The sequence below is a fragment of the Oreochromis aureus genome, linkage group 3 (genome assembly GCF_013358895.1).
Source record: "Oreochromis aureus strain Israel breed Guangdong linkage group 3, ZZ_aureus, whole genome shotgun sequence".
Classification (NCBI taxonomy): domain Eukaryota; kingdom Metazoa; phylum Chordata; class Actinopteri; order Cichliformes; family Cichlidae; genus Oreochromis; species Oreochromis aureus.
Genome location: NC_052944.1, coordinates 89,509,332 through 89,530,006, shown reverse-complemented (window position 1 = coordinate 89,530,006; position 20,675 = coordinate 89,509,332). Strand labels below are relative to the sequence as shown.

The 20,675-nt window shown below is 38.6% G+C and overlaps 1 protein-coding gene and 1 long non-coding RNA gene across 3 annotated transcripts in view; both read right to left on the bottom strand.

Annotated features, from left to right (window-relative positions):
• The window catches only part of LOC116320990 (nuclear factor 7, brain-like), a 1,074,516-nt gene that overhangs the window by 758,456 nt on the left and 295,385 nt on the right, over positions 1-20,675 (bottom strand). The gene's annotated exons all lie outside the window — the stretch shown is intronic.
• Positions 5,310-10,392, bottom strand: LOC120438449. Its single transcript, XR_005611918.1, has 3 exons — positions 10,227-10,392; positions 9,433-9,529; positions 5,310-6,396 (listed from the first exon to the last, which is right to left on the bottom strand). It is a non-coding gene; the product is annotated as an uncharacterized LOC120438449 (long non-coding RNA).

Below are 20,675 nucleotides of genomic sequence, written 5' to 3'. Positions count from 1 at the left end.
CATTGCATATGCTTGTGTTCTTAGCCAGGTTTATTCAATATCTCTATGCATCAAACTTCATGAGGTTGTCTTTGTAAAGTTAATGCATTTTCTGTTTGTGTGTGTTATTTTTGCATCTATGGCTTCGCTGTCTTTCAAACTCCTTCCCAATTCTCCAATTAAGCAGTCAGTTTTCTCTTTCCCCGAATTACTAGCCCAAATTTTAATTTCCCACCTTGAATAAAATCCCTCCTGGTCTTCAGCCAGGAGTTAGGGCTTGCTTTTCAGGTTCATGGACACATCATCCTGTGAACAATTCAACCAGAAACTTGCCTTAACATATCCATTGGTGTTAACCTACAATTTCCTTCCGACTGCGGCAACTGGAGAACTGGTCCAGGTCTGCTTTGCTCCTAAAAATAACAAAACTAAGACATTTTCATTATTATCACGAGTGCTTAAACGACCCACTTTTCTCTCTTTCCTGCCACAAATACCAATTATGTCATGTTTATGTCATGAATATGAATGTAAGCGTTTTCCTCATTGCATTTCATGTTGATTGAGTGTAAGCTGCTTTCTTCGTTGCATCCTATATATTCATATTTAACTTATGCATCTTTTCACTGAGCTTTAGATTCAAACTATCTCCCTTCTGATTCATTTCAAAATAATTTCACATGTCACAATTTGTGCATGTGTGTTTTCTATTCGTGTTTACCTCTTTGTTATGCTGTGGTGGACATCCCTAAACAATCATGAGTTCAGGCTTCAATTTCAATCCAATCATATCCTGTATTCTCGCAGTCAAACTCGTCCAGCTTCATCTCTCACTGGTCCTCTTTCATTCACAGTGTCCTGTTCGGGCTTCAAAGCTCCAAGAAACACAGGCTCAACTCAGATGTTGTCTTCTTCTCTGTTTCTTTACAGTCTTTTCTTTTAGGTTAAGTCCCAGCATGGCAAAATATCACATTCAGTGCCTTCAGTCTTATTTTCATTTGTTCTGTTTTCTTCTCCATTCATCCTTTCAGTCTTCTCTTCCAAGATTGCTCCAAGCATGGCAACTATGAGAGTCAGTGCCTTCAAGCAGACACATCACACTGTTCTTCACCAGCATGCATGTTGCATCACGTGCTTTCTTTCATACTGCTGGACTCATCAGTCGTCGTCAGTGTTACTGCTTTCGCTTGCACTGTCTTTTAGCTTCAGTTAATTCTTCAAGTCCACGATGTTCTGTCGGTCTTCATCAGGAAATTGACTGTCCTTTGCGTTTCTTCTCAGTTTCAGGGACAAAATGAGAGATCAAGCCGCACAATTTCGAGCCAAAGACTGGCTTATTTTCTCCCAATTCTGTTAATCTATTGTTCTGCCGCTGTACTCAAAGTTCCAATGTTGAGAGAAGTCCACCTGTATTGGCACACTCAAGCATAGAATTAATATCCTTTTCATTTCTTTTTCTTAAACCCTCGATTTGCTTCGTCTGCCTAGAGTTAACTCGTCTGTCTCTCTTCTCTGGGTGCGTCACAGTGAGTTTCCCCTTTTATGGGCATGCAAAGTTCCTGTCCCAGACACACACATACTTCCTGTTTCTGCAGGCAACAGGCAGACTCTGTCCCCGTTTGAATTTCACAGTCTACAAACAATCAGTAATTCTACTAAATCTTGATCTAAAAACAATACACCTTCATTTCACTCACACACTTTTAAATGTTCTAACCTCTTTCAGACGCCATAAATCGTCTCACACACCCTACCTTTTCTCTCAAACCTCATCTTTTTCACTAACAAATCACGCAGAGTCACTCAAATTGAATACTGACAGCATTCACACAGTTAAAATCACACCAAATACGCTTTCATATGAGTATTTTGGACATGCCTTCCATGATCAGAAAGAGCAAGTCAAAAAGAAAAGAAAAACTGAAACCTCTCATCATCCTCACAGCTTCTCACCACACACACATAACTAAAAATAAAACACACCACCATTTATTACTCAAAAGAGGTTACTACCGAAAAATATATCGTGGTCTTAGGTACTGTACAATACACTCAATCTATATATATATGTCAAAACTCAGTCAATGACTATACATCCACAGTAATGAATTCAAACTCTATTTATACTCTCGTAATACGCAAAACCAGCCTCTTAATTACAGGCATTTAGCAATATTGGCAAACAATAGTTATAAAGCTCAATACTCTCGAAACTGAAACCACCCTCTCTGCGCGTCACCGCTGCTCGTTTACATGAACACACCATCAGTGCACATCCGGCTGTGCACTGCTGACACAGAGACGGATCTCCCACATAGATCTCATATTAATTACAACTGCACAGATTTTAGGCCTTTAAAACCTATATAATTTTGACAAATTTACCAATAACGGTCCAACCGATAAAGTCCCAGACTTTTTTGCGACCAATTTAGCCATTATCCCGTCCCCGACGGTGGCCCGATTGCTAGTGCCCTAACAGAATTTAAAAGCGTGAACCAACCCAGACTCTGCCTGAAGCTCTATTTTTTGGGCATTTCACATCCCCGGCTTCCCCGAAGTTTTAAGTTAAAGTTACACGCCCGAAACCGGGTTTCTACTGACCAAAAAGCGCAGATTAGGAGACTCTAACTCCTAGCAATTTTGAAGGTTCCCAAGTTCTTCCCGGTTTGTCGTACCGTACTAACCCTACTCAACGGTAGGTCAAAGGCAAACGTCTTTGCCCAGGAGGGAGCATTACCTCTGAGAAAATGCGCTTCTTAAGGGTCCCAGACTCCTCGTCCTAAGAGAATTTAGTAAAACTTCTGAAAACACTACATAAAATTACGAGTAATCTTATTAATGTTCAAGCCCAGCTTTATAGTCAATCAAAACTGCATATTCACACACATGCCAATTACCTATCATGCTATATTCACTCAGCAGTCCAACTGCTTTCTCTTTTCATTCCTTTATTCTCATTACTCAGTACTGTCACTTATACTTCATTATCATTACTTCAATTTCAATTCTAATAAGATTTTCACCAAAATCAAAACAGACATTCACCAGTAATTTTCAGTGAGTAGACTTCAATTTTTTGTCATATCCAATCTAGCACATTTTGGAAAATTCAACAGGTATGTGCCTTACCTTTGTTTAAGCCGGCTTGTCTCTCACTTCAGACCACTGACTCGTATCTGCCCGTCTAATCACCACGGACCCTGGATCTCTCCATCTACACCAAAATTCCCCTCTCTCACCGGACGAGCCCCCAAATGTTAAGGTTCAGATCTTGAGGGGGAATCTAAAAATAACCACAGATCCAGCCGGGTGCAATTAGACAGCATTTTAATGAACACATGTGTGAGTCCGAACGCTGTGCAGATTTCAGCATCGAACTACCTTACAATAGTCAAGACAAAGGTTTTATAGGGTTGGGGGTGATACTGCTCCCCCCCCTCTCAGACACAATACAGCATACGCCAACTCAAAACCACAATGACTTTTAACATAATTTTTAAAAGAACATTGTCTTCGGGTCGGTGCTTCCCCTCAGCTCGTCTTCGCTGTCGCTTATCTCTGGGACATCTGGTGCACTTCCTGTAAGCATCTGACAATATGCCGGCACAATTTGCACTTACAGCGAAAATATATCTTAACTTTTCACCTACTCAAGTAAATCTACTATGGTGTGTACGTGTGTGCGTGAGTGTGTGGGTGCCTGCTGTGCATGCTAGGTATGTGTCATGACCTCTCCTGCACCCCAGCTCACCTCACACCTCTCGTCCTAGCCAGACATAAGGCCTGCGCTCATACACAGCTGAACTATGTGTGACTTCTAGACTAAATGTCACACTCAAATGATGCTACTCAAACCATGAAGGAAACTTACTTAAACTGAACATAAATGAAACTTAAAACTTACTTCAAAAGATATAAGTGATAAATGATAAAACTTAAATCTTAGCTCTAAAGGATATAAGTAACAAAAGATAAAAATAACTCCAGGCATATGTCATGTAAGCAGGTGTGTTGCAATTCCTTTCAGAGCTCCTGTCCTCCTCACCGTGTATTGGCTGATCATTAACGCCTGCCAAGAGTTTCTGACCCTCACTTGACCAGGAGCCACAGCTCTTTAATAAGCTCAAATGCAATCATGTATAAAAGATTAAAATCATTTTCATAACACAGGTTTTTCTTCTCAGATCTGCCAATATGTTTGCTCCTCCTAATATAGTCTAAAAGCAACCCCAAGCAAAACAATTTGAACTTTCCCCTATCAGTGATCCCTCTAACTAAATGTGTGTGGTTACGTGTATGTCTATGTGCTAACCACAATCGCACCCCATTTCACCTGCCGAATATCTCCTGACCTCCCCCAGACAGAGAGACAGAAGCCGCTCTCGTGTATGTAATAACCGAACCAAAACTATGTATGTGTACTCTACTGAATAAATGTTTTAATCAAGAACCTCTACTGAAAGCTTAATCAAAAGATATAAAAATAATAGCATCATCGAAACTGCTCCTCAGACTAGCTTTCACTCAGACTCTGGTTTCTGGTTTCACTTCCTGCAAAGCATGCCTTGCAGAAGTGTTTCCTGTCTCATTTTGGCACAGACTGTATTTCTCGTCCCTGCAGTCTACACAGAAGCATTTAAGATTATCGAAGCATTAGAAAAGCATTTAAAATTATAGATTCAACTCAACAGTTTGAAGTGGTTATAACTGGACCTGTAATAAAAACTTAATTGGGTGCCAATATGTTTAAACATTTGAATGCAATATCAATACCTCTTGTATCAATACTTCTTGTATACATATGTTTGCTATATGATTATGATGCAACAGTAATGACAGTAATCCCAATAATAACAAAATAATAAATGGAAATAATAAAAATGACAAAACATAATACTTCCTTCCCAACATCGTCTATGCTCTGTGTCAGGTGCTTCAGTAGATTACTCGTGCTATTAACAGCAGCCGATAGTTTTTTCTCCCCAGCACATAGCTTACACATTACTGTAATGTTCTTGTCTGCTTGTTTCAGAAAAGTGAAGAGACGGGAATATGTCCATGTCATAAAACAACCACAAGCTTCAGCCGAGTCCGACATCTTCCGCTGTAGAATACGACTATGCAGCAAACTGGCACGAAATGGCGTGCACCTGCACTACAGCGATGTTAAAGCGGCAGAGTTTACTTCTATGTTTAGAAGATAAATTATTGAAGTTAAATAATGATATTCAGCGAGTTTAATTATTTTACAATATAACGTACAATGTAATTAACTGTAAATTAAAATACCTAAAAATAAACAGTTACTCTACTTTTTCAGTGGAAAAGTAATTTAATTACAGTACTAAGTACGTTACTAAGTAACGCGTTACACCCAACACTGGATAATGATGCTTTATATGTGAACACAGACAATATTAAACTGAAACACTGACATCAGCAGAGAGATACTGACTGATGACAACTTACTGCCCTCAGGTGGTCAAAGTGAAGAACTGCAGTGACAGGTTGCATCCTTAATGAAGAGTGTTTCCAACCAATACATATATCCCAACAGAGAGCAATAAGAATCATCACTAACACCAGCTTCAATCAAGCGTCTGACTCGCCCTTCATCAAATTAAAAACACTTCAATTTGATGAGCTGCTCGAGCTTCAAACAGTACAAATTATGTAGAGAGCAAGACGACAATCATGAGGCCAAATATCCAGAATGAGTTTCAAGTCCAATAAAAACACGATGCACTGAGAGGAAACTCCATGTTCAATAAAGTGGCTGTGAGAACCAAAAATTAAACCAAAAATTTAAAATTTCACTATAAAATTTTAAAATGGGCTCATCTCATTGAGGAAGACTCAGAGGAAAGAGAAAAGCGTAAGGAGGAGGAGACAAGGTACTGATGAAAGGAAGCAGAATTGAAGGAGGAGGTGAGTGGAAGATAAAGCAAGGACACAAGGAAATAAGTAAAGGAAGGAGACAACAAAGGAAAAAAGAGGAGGTGAGAAAGAGGGATAAAGAGATAGAAGCTTGATGGAGATAATAGGAAGGAAGGAGAAGACACTGAAGGACTAAAGTAAAGAGGTGTAAGGAGTAAGGAAGGAGGTGGCTCCTCTCCATGACACCATGGTGAGGGCGTTTAGACGTTCTTGTCCTGCATCTCACAGGAACATCTGCTTCTCTTTAAGGTGGAGAAACCTCTGAGCTTCAGCCGGCTCGTTTCCAGTCTGCTGCTTGCCACCCCAAGCCTCCATTTAAATGGAAAAACTTTTGTCGTGGTAGAAAATCATCCTCAATAACAGAGTCTGAATGAAGGTCAGTTGTTGATGCTGCTTGTTGATTGAATGGTTGGTTTCAGCTCTGCTCTCAGTCTTTACTGCACAGGTGAAGGTAGAAAGTGTGACCGGATCTGTAGACTAGAAACAGAGAAACATGTTGAACATTTAAGCTTTGCAGTAGAAATGTTCATATTGCAAATAAAGCAAACAGTGTGTCAGAGCTGATTTGTCAGCAATGTGCTCACACTGGCAGCTAAAACGAGATTTCGTATCTTTACACTTCAACTTGTGAACTTTGGTCTGAGTTAGACTCAGCCTGAGCAGTCAGACGACATATTCTGAAACCGGCCCTCTCACAGTCTTCAGGTGTAGTCCCGCCTCCTTCCAGGAAGCAGCTCACCTGTGTGTCTGTATTCTGAGCTTGGAAGAAAAAAGCGTCTAGACGCATTCTCCTCAGACACAGGAGCACCTTCTACCCACAGCATACTGTACACTGTAAAAGTGGTCATTAACTTGGCTGTGCAGGAGATAAGAGTAAATCTCTGATTCAGTTCTCTTGTTAAACATGTGCATTGTTGCACTTTCTCGACCCGTCGAGTCCTTCAAATTTGACTTGTTTCCCTTGCTGCCTTGTTGTTGCTTCGATCACTTCAGGCCACTGCATTTTTGCAGCTGAAAATGTCCTGAGAATTCCCCGGGACTTGCCTTCCTTGAGTGTACTGTCATGCTGAAAGTAAGCAAATGTATTTGGGTCACAAATTGTGCAAAGAAAAAATTGTTTGTGTCTTTGGCAAAACGATCATTGATGCAGAAGAGTTTTGAGTTGAAATAGCTACTGGGGGATAATTTGATCTGCCTTTTTTAATCTAGTGTGTTTTGGCCTGTAAGAAACTGCACAAGGGCCGTGGCCTCCTGTTTAGGTGTTCTGAAAATTATGTGGTTGTTCACCAACACAGGATAACACGCCAATATCCTGTTCTTTTTATTTCGTAGTTTACACAGTGCATTTTCTCACAGCTGTCACTTTCCATTAAATCAGGCTCAACATAATCCTCCTCATTCATGTTTTCATCATAATAATAATGTACTTTATTTATCCTGTAGGAAATTTCTTAGTCTTCTGCATTTTACCCATTCAATCAGTGAAGCAGAGTAGACGTTCAGTGACTTTGAACCCCCAACCTTCCGATCATGGGGCAAGCTCCGGTTTATTGGAAACAGCAAGTGCTGGCATGGATCCATCAAGCTACAACACAGCATTAACGCCATCCCCGCAGACAGAGCTGCCAGGAATGCCGAAGAACATCATATTAAGAAGGCCCTGAGTAAATGTGGTTATCCCTGCTGGACATTTGTAAAAGATGCAAAGACACCTAAAGAAAGCTCCAGCCGATCCAAGAGAGAATGACAACCGCTGCCTAAGTGAAACCCTGTAGTTATCCCGTATGTGCCACGAGTATCAGAACAGTTGAGACGCATTTTCTCTAAACACTGTATCTATGTGGATTTCAAACCCCAAAACACGCTGCGCCAAAAATTGGTCACCCCAAGGATCGGGTCCCCCGACACAAACAGAGTAACATAGTGAATATGATTGTTGTTGTTTTTTCTCTGTATGTATTATTGTAGGGTCTACCTTACAATACTTGAGGTGACTGTTGTTGTGATTTGGTGCTATATAAATAAAATTGAAATGAATTGAATTGAATATAGTGAATATTAAAAAGTTAGAAAGAGACAAGCACACAAGTCCAAAAGAAGAAGAATCTAATTGAATATTAAATATTGATTTATTGATCAGCAAATCAAATATCTCAGTGAATATTCACCGAAATATTTGAAGACGAATCAAATGGTGGTTGGATGGTTTGAGTTGAATGGTGTTAATGGAGAAAAAGTATACAGAATAAACTAGAATAATATTAGAGATTTGGATAACAATACTGTGAATACTTAATCAACATTCACACAACTAACAATCCTGAGCTTCTTCAACAGAAACACGTCCAGTTTACTCACAATGCCAATGAATGAAAATATACTGTGAGTGAAAGTGTGTGGGATGGTGTGCACGTGCGTGTTAGTATCATGATCAGAAAACGACCGCTTTCCTCTGTTCTTCTCTAATGTTAGAGCAGTGACAGCTGATGGTGACCATGGTAAATATTTACCTTCATCAAACCATACACTCCATAATCCAGACTGTATGTATCCCTTCATCTGCACAGTCTCTGCTAACACACCCAGTACCCACCCTGTACTCTCTCCAACCTTGACATCCCAGCTATGAGTCCCTGAGTTAAAGCCCTCAGAGCCCAGGACAGAGCAGGGATTATCAGGAAGCTGCTCACCACCTCCTCTCACACAGGATGAGTTTTGGATGAGCAGTGTTTGGGTCCAGAATGAGAGGAGTGTAGGAGACCATGTCCTTCATGTTGTTCCAGATTTTGAGAGTGTTAGGAATAAAATAATTAGGTAAAACTTTTTTATTTTATTTTTATACACACATTGCAATTGTGCTCATTAAACACTCCGTTTAATAAGGTTCAAACACATCGTTACAGTGATATGATTGGATTGAATTACTGGGACTAACATGCTGAGCTACAGAGATATTTGTTCCGGATGTAACAGTGTTCATGTGGTATTATTCCACTTGCCACAAATCTCAGTGTAATTGGGAAACAGCGCCCCCTCTTGGTGTGGCCGATTGAGGGAGGCTGGCTGCAGTAATCACTGCCAGTAGTGATGGTAAACTTGGTTCTTTTTACTGAATCGAGTTTGAATAAGTCACTCACCAAAGTGAATCAGGTTTTTTGAGTCACTGAGTCAGTTGACCAGAGAGTGCAGAAAATGTACATTTTCACTCTGTTTTCATGTATATCCTACTTCTACTACTACTATATCCTACTGCTAAGATGAGTGATTGAAAAAGAAAACCAACTATTTTTAAAGAGCAAAAAAACATTTCTAAAGGGAACATTTATTTTATCTAGTTTTATTTTATTAGTATTTTCCTCAAATGTGTAAAATATATATTTTCTCATCTAAATGTCCACTGAGCTGTGAGCCAGTGGGCGGTAATGCGCCTTAACATTGGTTGTCAACCAAGAAGAAGAAGAAGCTGTGAGCCAGGAGGGAGGGGGTGAGTGAGTGAGTGAGTGATTTGCTTACCCTACGATTCAGCATAGGAAGGGAACGTCTTGATTTTGCTGACACCAACTGTGGTCATGTAGTCAAGAAGACCTTATCTCCTTCAAATCCAAGTAATCTGTATATTAGAGGCAAGAATTAGCAGCTCTCCTTGCAGTTTAAGGTAAAAGAGACACATGTTTCTGAGATAAGACTGACTATCATTCTCTGGCGTATCACTGGCTGAACTAGCAAATGACATGGTTTTATGTGTGTTTTCTTAATAATCTTTACTATCATTTGGGGGCTGAGGGTAAGATTGTACATCAATACCATCCGGGGAACATGCTTTATGCTTCCTACACATTTCCCCTACTTTTTTGTAAACACATGCATACAACCATTCTATAATACTGGACTTATTTTTCCACTAAGGTTTGAAATTTGAGAGAGTTTAAACAAGAGAGAAAAGTGTGAAAATGTTCATGCTTGTCTGAGAAAAGTGTATAAAGTGTGTAGTGAGGGGTTTTGCAACCTTAAAACATCTATAATAATTGTAAAAAATAAAGCTGGCTACTTCAGATTTCAGCTATGGCGGGTTATTTTTAGAACGTAACTCCCACAATAAACGAGGGACCACTGTACACAGCCTCTTAATGTGACCAATATCTTTTTACAAAAGATGCAGGTGACCATTTTTAGTATTTAAAAAGTTTGCCCGTGCTTTTCAGCTGAACTAGCATGCTAGCGCTAAGTTATCAAGTATTAGTCTAAATATCAACTGGTGCTAGTGATGTTTTGGTCTAGAAAAAAAGTAGCCTAGATGTTAAACTTACCTTGCAAACTTTCAGATGAACAAACACAGATCCTTAAAAAAAACAATTCAATTCGTATACTTGTGATTTGTCCTAAAAAGGTCATTGGTAAAAGCTCAGCGTTTTCTGCTCCCATGTTCTCTCCCCACTCTGCAGATGGTGCGTGCTTCTGGTTCATTCGCTGTAGCCGTGAACTAGCAGCTCTTCTCCCGCTCCTCCCGCCCTCACGTCATTATCCAATCAGAGACGAGCTACAGATGCACATTCAAAATTAGGCGCACTCAGTGCAGGCTACAGTAGCCTACAGCTCTGTGGAGAGGAGGCACCATAGACATCCTATGGGAGGCACTGTTAGGTTGTTTAGCCTGTGATATGATACATTGCTAAACTAACCCAAAAACAGTAGTCTAGTCTCAGTATCACATTACAATTAAAAGAAAAATAAAGAATACAAGGATTATGACTGAACAGAAGTGTTACTTAGGCTATTGATAATAATAATTTCTTATAGGTTACTCTACAATAGGCTGCAAATAGCCTGAATGATTAAAAAATCGACAATGTCATTATAATTGTATATCTTTATACAGCATAAAAATAGAGAAGTAACCTCTCTGGTTCACAATGACATTTTCTGTGAAAACATTTTTATTAGCCCTATACCTGAATTTGCATAATTTCATCATGTAATCATGTTAAAAGTAGGTCCGTTAGAGGCCTACTGTATAAACTTGTAAAGTGACTTACATATAATTCATGTATTGTTACAAACAACTGACTAAAACTACAGTTTTTACAATATTTGTATGTAAAATTAACATAATGGTTTTGTTATGAGTATTAAAGTATTTCACTGTTTTTGTAGGTTTAACAAATAAATTTGATTGTAATCACAGATGTTGTAAATATAACAAAAACATTCTGTTTAATAGTTTACAAAAAATCACTGTGATTGAAACAGAAAAAATGTGTTTTGGGGTTTAGCCTACTATACATTTCTGTAGTATACAGTGTATATATGTTGTTTCATAAAAAGTTAAAAAATGAGTGTTTATTATTTTGACTTTTTTTCTAGAAAATTGTATTAAAACAATTTAGAGCAAAGCAAAAGCAAAAACGATTTTAGAAAAGGATGATAAAATCACATGAATTCTACTTATTTATTTAATCCACTATTTAATCTCCACTCTTTTGAAAGAGATAAATTGGTGGTGATATGGAAGAAAATGTTTTCCTCTTCAGTGCTCTGTGGAAGTAATCTGGAAAGTAGGATTCCTTGATAGATCTACATCTTCTCAAACTTGTACTTTTGCTTTTCCACAGGGAAAACCTTCGAAATATCCCCTCTGGATTGTGACAAATTAATGTTCAGATTTTCATTTTCACAAATGAAATTTTAATTGCAGCAATTTTTTAAAGCAATGTAGCAGGACAAAAGCAAAAGAAGAATGAAATGATAATAAAAATCAAATAATAATCAAATCACATCAATTATAATTGTCTAATTAATCTATTCTGATCTAATGCTGACTCTGTTCTTATCTTTAAGAGGTAAGAGGTTGGAGAGGAGACGGGCACATCACACTGAAGATCTGTTTATGTCAGTGTTCTAACTAAAATAATCCATTAAGAAAACAATAAATCCCTTCTGAAATAATCCATCACAGCAACTTTGATAAGCAGAGAAAAATCTAATTCAATTAAAGTGTCTGTCAAGATGACGTCCAGCCTGCATTAAAAATGCACATTGTTGAAAGTGACCGTCCAAATTTAAATCCGGTAAGGTCTGAGACTCTTATGGTTACATTTTTGTGGTTATCAAACGGTTATCAAACAGTCTGAGCAAAAACAGGAAATAAACAGTACAACGTTTTGTTTAGGGGAGTTTTTTTGTTGTTTGTTTTTGCTTTGCATCTCCTCACTTTCTTGTTTACCATTTCTTTAAGCAGCAGAGGTTACTGTCACAATCAGACAGAAATATGGATCCTAATAAACTGCTTGCACAAAAAGCCAGAACAGTGTCTATAGTGCTGAAAGAGATGAATTCAAGGAACTACAGACTAGGAAAACTTCGAGATGAATCACAAAATTAGTGCATGGACCTCTAATTAAAAGATTTTCTGAAAAACTACAACCGCAGCTGAACAAACAAGTTATTGGTGGCACTTCTGCAATCGATATACTCTGAAATAAAAGATTTAAAGGATGACACAGCTCAGCATAGCATGTTATTAACTTCACACATGAAGTGGTTTGGTCCAGTCAGACTTCAGTTTTGCAGTCACCGCCCCCATCCTGCTCCTTTGACTGGTCGTCACGGTAACTCTGGACTTTCCTCCAACGAAACCTGAAGTCTGTCAGTCCTTCTGACAGCATGAGGCCTGACAGCTGGACAAAATGTGCAGATGATGAAAAACATGAAGCATAGTTTGAACTTGTGTCAAGTTTGTGTTGGTGACTGAACTGCTGACCTGCTGTGAAACCTGCTGCTGGATCTCTGTGCTGTGCATGTCTGCCTCTGACTGAAGCTTCATTTTCACCACTGTTTGCTTTGTCACTGCTAAAAATGAACCACATATAAAAACACAAACATTAGTGTTTTACATGATGACAGGATCTTACAGTGTTTGCTTTCTGGACCTCACCTGTGAAACAGAAAAAATAGAAAGAGTTTTTACAGAAGTCATCAGCCCATATCCCTGACATTAAATTAAATGCTCCACAGTACTCAATTGAATAGAGGTTTCCAGGCTCAGAAGACAACCAGTTAGTGAATGTGGAGGTTGTGTTGTCAGACCAGAAGGTCCAGTGATCCCTGTAGAGACCAATCCACACATACTGAACCCCTGATCCATTCAAAGTGAGCGTGATGTTGGATTTCTCCTCTTTGCTTCTTATACTGGTCAGGTCTGTGTGGTATGTCCTGCAGTACGACTGAGCCGCTGACCAGGAGCGGCTCTCCTTCACTAAGATGTAACTTGTACTGCTGGCTGTAAAAGATTAAAAAAGAATGAATTCTAAACAAATGCTATCAATTTCATAAAATTGTAGGATAACTAGGGTAACAAAACTTTTTTCCTACCATTGTAACACAGGAAAGGGTAAGAATCTCCACAGGGTCTATCATTCATCTGTGTTTGTCCCTGAAGAGCCACACAGTGTTCCTTTGCATTTATACAGTCTGGTTGGCCGTTAGCCCAGATCAAAAATTCATGTGTACTGCCAACATAAAAATGTTTTCCCTCCATGGACCACTTCCAGCTGTAAGGATCATCATAGAGCCCTATCCAAACCCAGGTATTGATCCTTGGTGAAATTGAAAGAAGCAGTTGATTGATGTCACTGTTGTAGATGGTGACCAAGTCAGTGAAGTGTTCTCTGCAGTAACTCTGAGCTTCAGTCCAGGTCATTTTCTGATTCACAAAGTGGTATTCTCTGGAGTGGGGAGGAAGAGTGGAAAGTCCTCCTGAGAAAAATAAAACAAAGGTTTGACATTTTTAACACATTTCTTGATTTAACACATTTGGGTGACGTTTGTGTTTCACATCACTGTGTGCCTTCAAACATCAAACTCATTTGAGTCTAAATGGAAGTAACAAAATATCACAGAAAGGAAAGTCTAACTCAGGGGTCTCAAACTCGCGGCCCAGGCGCCACTTGCAGACCATGTCACCCCTACTTGTGGCCCATATATTGATGGAAAAAATATATTGCAATTTGGCCCTTGAAGTTACTTTTTTTCATTAGGGAGGATTTGTTTGTTGTTGAGTGCAATGTTAAAATAAGTTCTTTAAAAAGCAAAAATGATTTATGAAGGGAACGTGTTGAGGGACTGACTGTGTTAGTTTATTGAGAGAGTCAAAAACTTATGTCTGCATTTTTATTTTGTTAAATACGAACAAAATTACAGCAGAACTGCTGTCACGTGCATCTTTGAGTACGTTTCATTTTAAACACAGATACAGTGGCTTGCAAAAGTATTAGGCCCGCTTGAATTTTTCCACATTTTGTCACATTACAGCCACAAACATGAATCAAATTTATTGGAATTCCAGGTGAAAAACCAATACAAAGTGGTGTACACGTGAGAAGTGGAACGAAAATCATACATGATTCCAAACATCTTTTACAAATAAATAACTGCAAAGTGGGGTGTGTGTAATTATTCAGCCCCCTTTGGTCTGAGTGCAGTCAGTTGCCCATAGACATTGCCTGATGAGTGCTAATGACTAAATCGAGTGCACCTGTGTGTAATCTAATGTCAGTACAAATACAGCTGCTCTGTGACGGCCTCAGAGGTTGTCTAAGAGAATATTGGGAGCAACAGCACCATGACGTCCAAAGAACACACCGGACAGGTCAGGGATAAAGTTATTGAGAAACTCTAAGGAGCTTGGAAAGAAAAGCGTCTGGACTTATTTGAGTTGCTTGAAGACGTTTCACCTCTCATGCGAGAAGCTATTTCAGTTCTAATGGTCAAATGGCGAGGAGTCCCAGATTTAAACCCAGTGAGAGTTTCCCCCCAAAGAGGGATAAAGGACCTCCTGATGATTCTCGACCTAATCGCATGAGCCAAGGTGTGAAGCGGGTGTGGGTCACAATCAGCCAGGGTTTCGGGTGAGCTCATTGTGAAACCTGGCCCCACCCTATCATGTGATTTCCTGAGGTCAGATGGCCCAGGATGTGAGTGGGCGTTAAGGCGTCTGGGAAGGGATCTCAAAACTGGATTATAGATGGCACAGTTGGTGTCATAAACCACCGTCTCTGTTCAAAGATATTTCGCTCAGACAAAGAGGAGGTACTGGTCCGTGTCTTTGAAGTGAACGATGCGAGCCAGCTCTTTATTGGGAGCCATGGGTTTGTTTTTTTGTTTTTTTCTTTCTCTCACCCTCTCTCGCACTTTTTTTCCGCTTCACTCCACATGCGAGGCTTGTGCTTTGCGCTGGGCAGAGGGGGGAGGGGCGGTAGTTACACTCGCAGTAGTGATGGTAAATTTGATTCTTTTTACTGAATTGAGTTTTAATGAGTCACTCACCAAAGTGAATCGGGTTTTTTGAGTCATTTGAGTCACAGAGTCAGTTGACCAGAGTGCAAAAAATGTACATTTTCACTCAAACTTAATTTGTTTCTCTTTTAATCTAAATCCTACTGCTAAGATGAGTGATTCTTAAAGAAAACAACTATTTTATAGAGCAAAAAAGAGCAAAAGAATTTCTAAAGGGAACATTTCTTTTGTTTATTTTTATTTTATTAGTATTTTCCTTACATGTGTCAAATATATATTTTCTCATCTAAATGTCCACTGAGCTGTGAGCCAGGGGGCGGTAGTGGGCCTTAACATTGGTTGCCAACCAAGAAGAAGAAGCTATGAGCCAGGAGGGAGGGAGTGAGTGATTCGTTGGCTCTATGATTCAGCACAGGAAGGAGGGGGTTAGTGAGTCCTGAGTGATTTGCTTACACTACGATTCAGCACAGGAGGGAGGGGGTTAGTGAGTCCTGAGTGATTTGCTTCCCCTACGATTCAGCGCAGGAAGGGAGGGGGTGAGTAGCTCAAATGTGCTGTTAGCATGTTAGCAGAGTACTGTGCTCCTCGGTACTGTGAACCGAGGAGCTATTGTCTTGATGTGAGCTTCTACTCAGGGTTTTTTCTTCCAGTTCAGAGCAGAAATGTTTTTGTTAAGATACTGGATGGTGTGTTTTTCTTCACAATTTGAATTATAAGCTAAATATATTTCTACTAATGAAATTAGTTTGCTAACAGCAACAGGGATGAGTCAGTGAGTCAGTTGCGCTTGTGAATCATGATTCATGAGTCAGTAAAGTGATTCTCGAGTACTGAACGATTCGTTCATGATTCGCGCATCACTAACTCGCAGTAGCACAGGAACAGAGTGGGAGGGAGAGAGAGAAAGAGAGCCAGGGACAACAACGTCACATTAGAAAGGTATAGTAATCATCCACAACTATTTTCAGTTGGGAATGTTAAAGGATTCAGAAAGTTTATTCATGCAGGACTATATGATAGAGAATATGCATCTACTTTTCATATTTTAATTTATATTTCATTGTGTTGTGGTTTGCAGTGTTTTGTTGTTTCACTTTAAATTTGTTTACGGTGGCCCCTAGAGACAAAGCATGTACAAACTTCAAAACGCGTACGAACTCTGAAGCACGTACAAAACACAACAGAAGTGCTGCAGGATGCTGCAGAGAGAGAGAGAGAGAGAGAGAGAGAGTGAAAGCATACACATATGCTTTCAATTGTGTAATTTAAGTGATCTAGGTAGCTCTGTTTCGGAAGTTCAGTTGGAGTTTGTACGAGCTTTGTCTCTAGGGGTAACCGCATATATTTTTATATAAACATATATAAATAAAACCACTTTGTTTTTTACATTAGTAATTCCTTTTGTGCATAATTTTATATTATTGTTAATAATAAATTAATTAAAGCAACAAAACAACCTGAAGACCCGGTTCGGAGCAAAAAGAGTCGGCTCTTTTTAGTGAGCCGAGATGAAAGAGCCGGAAATCCCATCACTACAGTATAAAGTAGCAGATACTTCGAGTATATAATTATATATATTTTAACTATAAGTTGTTAAAAAATAGGTTGAACCAACTGAAATGAAATAAAATGTTAAATGAATTTAATTCATTTACATTGGTAGGAAAGTTTTTTCATTAAGTTTACATCACTTAATTTAATGAATGCCGCTTTGAGTTTTAGTCCCTATATTTATTTAAAATAATTTAGATAATATAATTGTAATTATAATATAAATTCTTACACTCGCACACACTCTCCTCTATCCTCCTCTTTTGTCTGTACCCAAAAGTTTCCATTGGCAAGAAAAGAAGTGCGATTTAAAAACAAACAAACTCATTTATCCCCATAGTTGGGAAAATATTGTTTCAGCAGCTAACACATAAAAAAAAATACTTAGTTCAATAGCTATCATAGAAATGACTATAAAAAATAATTTAATAAATCAAAAATCTACGTATTAAAAAAGGGAACTTAAATTTAAAATGTAGGTATTGTGGTATGAGAAGGTAAAGATTTTCTCTCTGTCCTTGTGGTACATGTTAATAAAGAAATCTTTTTTTTAACTTTACATGTAATCTGATTACCCAAATGACATCAGTCTGCCACAGCATGTTTATCAGCTATAATTCAAACATTTAAAATATTAATATTACTGACCTGAGAGCAGCAGGATGAGCAGTAAACAGATTTCTTCCATTCTTTGCTTCTGTATAAAAGATATAGTCGTCTTGATTATTATTGTACCATAATTATTATCGACCGAATTTCCCAGAGGAACCCACCCGAGGGATTAATAAAGTTTTATTTTTATCTTATCTCATCACCCGTTTTTATCATTTAAGATTTCTTATCTCCGGTCTGATAAGTTGCTTAGTATATAGCTCAGCGCACACATGGAGAATAATTACATCGGATACTTTTTGAACATTTAAAATCTGTCATGTCTTTAAATTGTGATTAAATAGTTTAAATCAGAATAATAGAACATTTAATGATGGGTAACTTACCTGACAATAGATCTTTTAATCTGTGAGTGAAGTTGACTTTTGTGGATGTCTTTGTTGCCTCTTTTCATATATTTTACTAGCAAACGAGGGGAGTGAACATGTCCTAGAAAGTGCAGGTGTGTGGAGTTAAGGGAATAAACATGTTTAATGAATGTAGATTAATAATATTATTCCATTCATGTAGTTATGCATGTGCTATAAAGATTACTTTTATAAAGTGTTATTTATATTGAATTCCATAATGCAATGGATGCAAATTGTAATGATTTTGCACTCAGGAAGGAGACAATGAAAAGAGAAACTCAAAGATGGATTGAAATATTTAATGCATGGGTCCAGCTCACCCCTGGATGAATCACCCCCATCCATACAGCAGTGTGAAAATCTGACAATCTTCTGTGTCCTCACTAAGTCTATTTAGAGTAACTATGGAGGTTTAACTAATTAATCTCAATTAATCTAAAAACCCATTTTGGCCCTCTAAGTATGACCACCACCCGCTGCTATGCTATGTTTTAACTAAATTTGAAAGCCATCTGATTTAGGTGAGGCCAATGAAGAGTCTGAAACTGCAGACTCAGAATCCTCCTGGCTTCTTTCGGGTAATGCAGAAACATGTACCGTCCTGTCCAGGTTTTGAACAAAGGTTGCTTTGGTGACAGAAGTAACTGACTTCAGTATTATTCAGCAACCCAGAACGTAGAAGACATGCAAGAATGGAATTTCCTTTAAAGAGGGTTCAAACCATCATTTAGATTTTGTTGACTTTATATCCTCCAGTCACTCTCACGTCTGCATTAATCTTCATTTACCTTCATAATACTGCTTTGAATTTCCTCCAAATTTGTCCTAATTCACCCTAGTCAAATTACCCACATTTCCTGACTCCAAAGGGAAATAAGTACATCCTTCACCTATGATCACACACACTCCTCCCTGTACTGCAGGTAATGCTTCAAATGCTGCTCTATTGTCATTAACCCTTTAAGACCTACCATAGAACCAAGTCCGCCAGAGCTTATATTATATTTTTACATGCTGTAGTGCCATTTTTGGGAGCATTTCAAGTTGATATACATCAATACAACCATTATAGCCCAAATTTTAATAATATGTATGCATTAAGTGCATAGTAATTACATAAATTGCAAAAAAGTGCAATAAACTACAAAAGAATTGAAAATCGTTTTTGTTTTTTTAACATATATTTCTAGTTAGAGAAATTTAAGAGGCTTTCCCACCACAGGAAATTTATTTTAAGTGTCTTCATAGTTTTATTTTTGAAATACACCAATTTTCATATACTGCAGGAAAAACGAAAATAAATATTATAATGCAAATTTGCAAAAAAACAGCATATGCATCAAAATAAACAGTGCAATATGAGTCCTAAGCATCCCAGAAACGACACAGAAAGTCATAAAGTCAAACATAACTTTTAAAAACAAGTATAGGCTCATGAGGCCCCGATGGTTAAAAAAAACAAACACCACATTTCCGCAAAATGACATCACTTCCAGTTTTGGGCAGCTCATGGCGGACATGCGATATAGTTCAATATTAATCATAGTACTGCTCATGCCAATCCTAGTGTTGTATTTAATTACAGTTTATCACAGTGAAATCATAGTATTGCTCTTGTTTATCCTAGTGCTGTTTCAGTTCATAGAAATCACAGTTTAACTCAGTGAATATCAAGTGCTTAGTTGATAGAGATTCTTTATTATTATTATTATTAGACAAGTTCTTTAGTTTAATCTTCAAGCACCTTGCGTGTGGGTTTAGTTTCACAGTGGCTTCTTGCAGTCCTTGTAAATAAAGCGTTGCCTTCATTCATTCTCTGTGCTTCCGTGTGCTGTCTGCGCTTGACTCCATACCTCTGGTGGCCACTGGGCCTTGACAAATGGACCACTTTACACAATTTGCTCAGGCTTAATCCTGCAGAGATAAAAGTCACAAAAATGGTAAATGGCCTGTATTTGTATAGTGCTTTACTAGTCCCTAAGGACCCCAAAGCGCTTTACACATCCAGTCATCCACCCATTAACACACATTCACACACTGGTGATGGAAAGCTACATTGTAGCCACAGCCACCCTGGGGCGCACTGACAGAGGCAAAACAGTTGCAGAAAAAAATATTTGAAGATTTTGTCCTGAAGTTTGGTTTTCCCACACGTCTCCATGATGACCAGGGAAGAGAATTTGAAAACAAACTCTTTGCCAAGCTGGAAGAATACTGTAAAGTGAAGGGATCCAGAAACACACCATATCACCCAGGTAGAAAATGAAATGGCCAGGTAGAAAGATTCAATAGAACACTGCTGGCAATGCCTCAGAACCTCCTAGTTCAGGGGTCGGCAACCCGCGGCTCCGGAGCTGCATGCGGCTCTTTAGTCCTTATACTGCGGCTCAACGTGATTTGGGAAAATAAATTAGAAGTATTTAGCTGAAGTGCATTTTATTTGTGTTTAGTTCTTTTTTTTAAAAAAACTTGTAGTTCTATATTGGAAGATTGTTGTGATTTTGAAATATAAAAATAAAATAATATTTTATCATTTTTTTCATCGCTCAAAATAAGCGTCACACTCGGGAAGCCGGTGTATTACCCAAACGCCGTGCATTTATCGAGACTTTCAACCCCAGATAGGCCAATTATGGATCTTCGGATCCACATTATGTCGGCAGCTGTTCTCCACTGTGAACTATGTTAAAGACAAACACCGCTCACGCCTCACAGATGACAGCTTACACTCCTGCGTAAAGATGAAAGCCCCGATTTGCAGACGGTGTGCGCAGAGGTTCGGGACCAGAAGTCTCATTGTAAACAAATCACGGCAGACCCGACGATGTTTCCATGAACATGCTTTTCAGCATCTCTATATTGACCACTTTTCACACACGGTTGCTGTATGCA